Source organism: Desmodus rotundus, chromosome 3 (genome assembly GCF_022682495.2).
Source record: "Desmodus rotundus isolate HL8 chromosome 3, HLdesRot8A.1, whole genome shotgun sequence".
Lineage (NCBI taxonomy): Eukaryota > Metazoa > Chordata > Mammalia > Chiroptera > Phyllostomidae > Desmodus > Desmodus rotundus.
Window position 1 is genome coordinate 116,592,687 of NC_071389.1, and position 5,280 is coordinate 116,597,966.

General features: G+C 38.4%; 1 pseudogene; it reads right to left on the reverse strand.

The window, feature by feature from the left end:
- Positions 1-1,556: 1,556 nt before the first annotated feature.
- On the reverse strand, positions 1,557-2,974 carry LOC112302931 (methionine aminopeptidase 2 pseudogene; annotated as a pseudogene).
- Positions 2,975-5,280: the final 2,306 nt, after the last annotated feature.

Consider the following 5,280-nt stretch of genomic DNA (forward strand, 5'->3'; position numbering starts at 1 on the left):
AGATGCAGAGTTCAAAACACTGATTATAATGATACTCGAGGAACTTAGTAAGGACTTCAACAGAATAAAAAATATCCAGTCAGAAATGAAGGAAACATTAAATGAAATAAAAAACAATTTACAGGGAACTAAGAGTAGAGTGGATGCAGCCAAGAATCAAATCAATGATTTGGAACATAAGGAAGGAAAAAAAACCCCAAAAAACCCAACCAATCAGAACAGCAAGAAGAAGAAAAGAATCCAAAGTAAATAAATAAATAAACAAGGATAGTATAAAGAGCCTCTGGGACAACTTCAAGCATACCAACATTCGCATTATGGGGCTGCCCGAAGGAGAAGAGAAGGAGCAAGAAACTGGAAATCTATTTGAAAAAATAATGAAAGAAAACTTCCCTAAATTTGGAGAAGGAAATAGATATGCAAGTCAAGGAAACACAGAGAGTCCCAAACTAAGAGGCCCACTCCAAGACACATCATAATTGAAATGCCAAAGGTTAAAGATAAAGGGAGAATCTTAAAAGCAGCAAGAAAACAATCAGGTAGTTCCACAGAAGGGAGGTTCCATAAGACTGTCAGCATATTTCTCAAAAGAAACTTTGCAAGCTAGAAGGGTTTGGCAAGGAATATTCAAAATGATGAAAAGCAAGTAATCCAAGATTACTCTATCCAGCAAAGCTATCATTTAGAATTGAAGGGCAGATAAAGAGCTTCCCAGCCAAGAAAAAAACTAAAGAGGTTCATCATCACCAAGCCATTATTATATGAAATGTTAAAGGGAGTTATTTAAGGAAAAGAAGATCAAAACTGTGAACAATGAAATGGCAATAAATACATATCTATCAAAACTTGTAGCTAAAAAAAAGTAAGCAAATAAGCAGAACAGAAACAGAATCATAGATATGGAGAATGTTTCAGTGGCAGCCAGATGGGTGGAGCAATTGGGGAGTAAGTGAAAAGGTGAAGGGATTAAGAAACACAAATTGGTAGTTATAGAATAGTCATGGGGCTGTAAAGTTCTGTAAGGAAATGGAGAAACCAAAGAAATTATATGCATAACCCATGGATATGAATAAAAATGGGGATTGCCTGAGGAAGTGGGGGGTGCTGGGTAGAGGGGGACAAAGGAGGAAAAATTGGGAAAACTATAATATCATCATCAATAAAATACATTTTTTTTAAAAAAGCAATACCAAAAGGTATAGATGCAGAATTGGTTATAGTCATTCAAAGCATTCAAATAAGAATACAACAGTATAAGATTTGAAAAGCATCTCTTAGGTGATCAAAACAAAATGTATAAGTCATTCCTAATTTGAACTTTATAGCAGTTTCTAGACAGGAGAAAAACAGTTAACATTTGAAAGTCCTGAAAACTTTTTCAGTGGTGAATTACATTAGATGGTTTGTTTTTGATCGAATTCCTTCCATGTTAAATATAAATAAAGTATTACATAGATCCACTGTCAAACAGACAACATGTTGCAAATTAATTCTGGTATCATGTATTCCAACAAAGCTTATAAAATAAAAGACAGTGCTGTGGCTTTGGACTAAGTTTAATAATTATCTCCTCTGCTGACAACCTCTTTATGTGGTGGACGCAACAGCATGGTATGTTCAAACTGTGCTGTACATGATCTTTTAATGTCACATAATGGTGGATATGAATCTACAATGCTCAAGTCACACAGATTCTTCAGAGCCATCAATTACTCACTTTCTCCCAAGCGACCCAGCCATCTCTGGCAGAACATGCCGAAGTTTTCACTGATGACATTTAACAAGTGTTTTGTTATTGGAAGCCTTATTGGCACAAGTCCAACATCAAAGTTTTTCATGTAATGTGAACATTCTATACCATCATGAACAATGCCTTTTCCTGTGCTACCGAAAGTTTCAACACCACACACTTCTCCTTCCTCCATACTTGTTGCCTCTCCCCCTTTCCCAATGGGGACTGCTTTTCCAGCAGGTATTCTGTATGGCCCAATTAAGTGTCCACTTAGATTACGGACTGGTTTCACTTGGCATGTCTTGCCATCTGTTTCATCCTCATAAGATTCCATAACTCTTTGATGGCCTCGCCAGCATCACATAGATGGACATCCATTCTAGCACACTTTAGTCCAGTGTTAGTGGCATCTTTTACAGCTCTTAATAATGTATCAGATTTGAGATTAGAAGTGACAGTGAAGGCACAGTCAATAATCGTATCACTTCTATGTGTTCCAAAGCCTATTTTACAGATATCATCACACCGTAACACTCTTCTGACACCAGCATTGGGAGTATAGTGGGCAGCACAGTTTTGAGAGAATGCCTAGTAGGAAATACCAGGCCTGTGTTTAATCCATTCTCTTTTGTTAGTCTTTGTGAACAGTCTTCCAACTTTTTGCAGATTTCTATCATTGTCACTCCAGGCTTGATACAGCTCATTACATACTTTCTAACTTGTTGATGTGCTTCCACAGCCTCTCAAAAATCATTCCAAATCTCTTCACTAGCTTGATCTAATGCTTTCTTTTCTTTGCTTGTAGCTCTCCAAGCAGCTGTTCGCCCATCCCGTGTTGGGGGGGGGGGGCGCGTTACTCGCATTCTTGTCCTTTGGGAAATACACTGTAAAGGATACAGGTCATATATTGGAACTGAAGGAGGGTCTATTTGAACTTTTTGTCCTCTCTTCTTTTTTCTTCTTATTTCCAGTTATTCCATCTCTATCACCATCTCCATCTTCATTGTTAATCTCTTTCTTTCTCTTCCAATGCTTATCTTTCCAATTGTCTTGCTACCTCATCAACTGAGGCTCCTAATTCTTTATCATATTCCTATTGCCCTGTGGCAGCCCCTTCACTCTTCTCTCTTTTTTTCTTGGCTGCCTCCTCAGCTTTAGAGGCAGCTCCCTCTTCCATGTCACCTGGATTCTGTCACCATTCAGGTGGCTCCCAGAGGACACTGCCTCTTCCACAACTACCATGTTGCCCCAGGGAGTGTGCGGGACTAGAAACACTTTTGTGTGTTACAACCAGGGGGGAGAGTGCTACTGGCACCTAGTAAATAAAGGCCAGAAATAAAGGCTAAACATTGTATGATATACAGCCCTCCACAATAAAAGATTATCTAACCCCAAGTGCCAATCAACAGTCCCATTGAGAAACCTGCCTTAGCCTAAGGCAGTAATGTCTCCTTTAGTTGTTAATCTCAGGTTTGTCTCATCCTGTTTGATGCTTGGAGCTTCCACTATGTGTAACCAATTCCCTGTGTGAAATTCTCTCTGTTGAATCACTTAAGTTTCTTCAGTTTTCTTGGTTGGACTGACTAACACCTCCCCAAAGCATCAGCTTCTTTTTTCTTCTCTATTCAAATTTGTCAATGATCATTTCTCTGCTGCTTCCCCATGGATTCTGGAAATTTTCACTTGCCCCTCTATATCAGCCAGGGTTTCCAGAGAAACAGAACTGATGATAGATAGATAGATAGATAGATAGATAGATAGATAGATAGATGAAATTTATTATAGGTATTGGCTCAGGTGGCTATGGAGACTGAGAAGTTCCACAATTTGTCATCTGCAAGTTGGAGAACCAGGAAAGCCAGTGGTGTAATTCAATCTGAAGGATCAAGAACAACTAGGTGAGGGCAAGAAAAGATGGATGTCCCAACTCAATCAAAGAGCAAATTTGTCCTTTGGCCTTTTTTGGTCTATTAAGGCCTTCAACAAAATATATGATGCCCCGTGCATTAGCAAAGGCCACCTGCCTAATTCACTCTACCAATTCAAATGCTAATCTCCTCCAGAAGCACCCTCATTCATCCAGAAATATGTCTTACCAGCTATCTTGGCATCCCTTAGCACAGCCAAGTTGGCACATAAAATTAAACATCATACCATCCCACTCTTTCAGTTTGGAACTTTATAGTTTTCAACAGAGTACTTTTTAATTAATAGACTATTATTTTTAAATGAGCCTCACCCAGGATTATAAATAAACAGAAGAAAATATATAACTTTCTTTTACTAAATAAAAATGATCACTCAAATTAATATAATTCAATTTTTACCCTTCAGAATAAATTATTATTATAAAAATACATTTGAGTAATTTAATATCACTATAAATACAAAATATAGATTAATTTAAACTTGATTAAAGTGAGGTCTTTGGGGATTATTCTTAATTCCGTGTTAGACAAAATAGGAGAGAATACTATTTGATTTTTTCCTGCATTTTTTCATTCTTCTGCATAATAAGTTGTATTGAATTTATGGAGTGCCAAAGCAACAAAGCAAATACATTTTTAGCTTCCTACATGTAAGGGGATGTATTAGTTTCCTAGGCTACCATAATAAATACTGGGTGGCTTAAAATGACAGAAATTTATTGTCTCAGTTTTAGAGGCCAAATCTCCAAAATCAAGGTGTGAGCAAGGCCATGTTCCCTCTCAGGTGCCAGGGAAGAACCATTCTTTGCCTCTGTCCTAGCTTCTGGTAGCCTCATGCATTCCGTGACTTGTAGATGCATCACTCCAATTCTCCATCTTCACATGGCATTTTCCCTGTGTCTGCACATGGTCTTCCCTCTGTGCAAGTCTATTTCTGTGCACAAATTTTGCCTTTTGGTAAGGACACCAGTTATATTGCATTAGGGCCCACCCTACTATTAGGGCCTCATTTTAACTTGATTACCTCTGTAAAGACCTTATTTCCAAATATGGTCCCGTTCTGCAGTATTGGGAATTAAGACCTCAACATATCTTTTTGGGGGAGGGGGGCGGAAGAGACACACGGTTCAATCCATAACAGAGAATGTTAACAATTTCTTACACTCTAAGGTGTTTTTGAGTGAGGAGAACTCAAATGTATCTTCACACTCAAAAGATATGTTTTAACTTTGCTTTACTTTTAAGAATAGTTAGAACAATTTGAAATAATAATGTTCACAGAACTCACTCAACCAACACCTCATAGGCATCTACTATGGATTAGGCGTTGTGCTGAGGGGTAGAGGGGAGGCACTAAAGATGCACCAAACACAGTCTCAACTGTTAAGCAGCTCAGAGTCTACTGGGAAAAATGAGTAGGGAAACAATTTCAATACAACCTGAGAAGTACTGTGTTAGAGATCCATGGAGGGGACCTGTGAGATCCTAGAGAATGGCTCCAAAAACACTGTCTGGAGATGGAATCGGGGCTGGATGAGGAGTGTGGTATCCACCAGAAGCAAGGGAAGGGTAGCGCAGACCTGAGATTTGGAGATTTGGACTCTAAAACTGTGCAAGAGT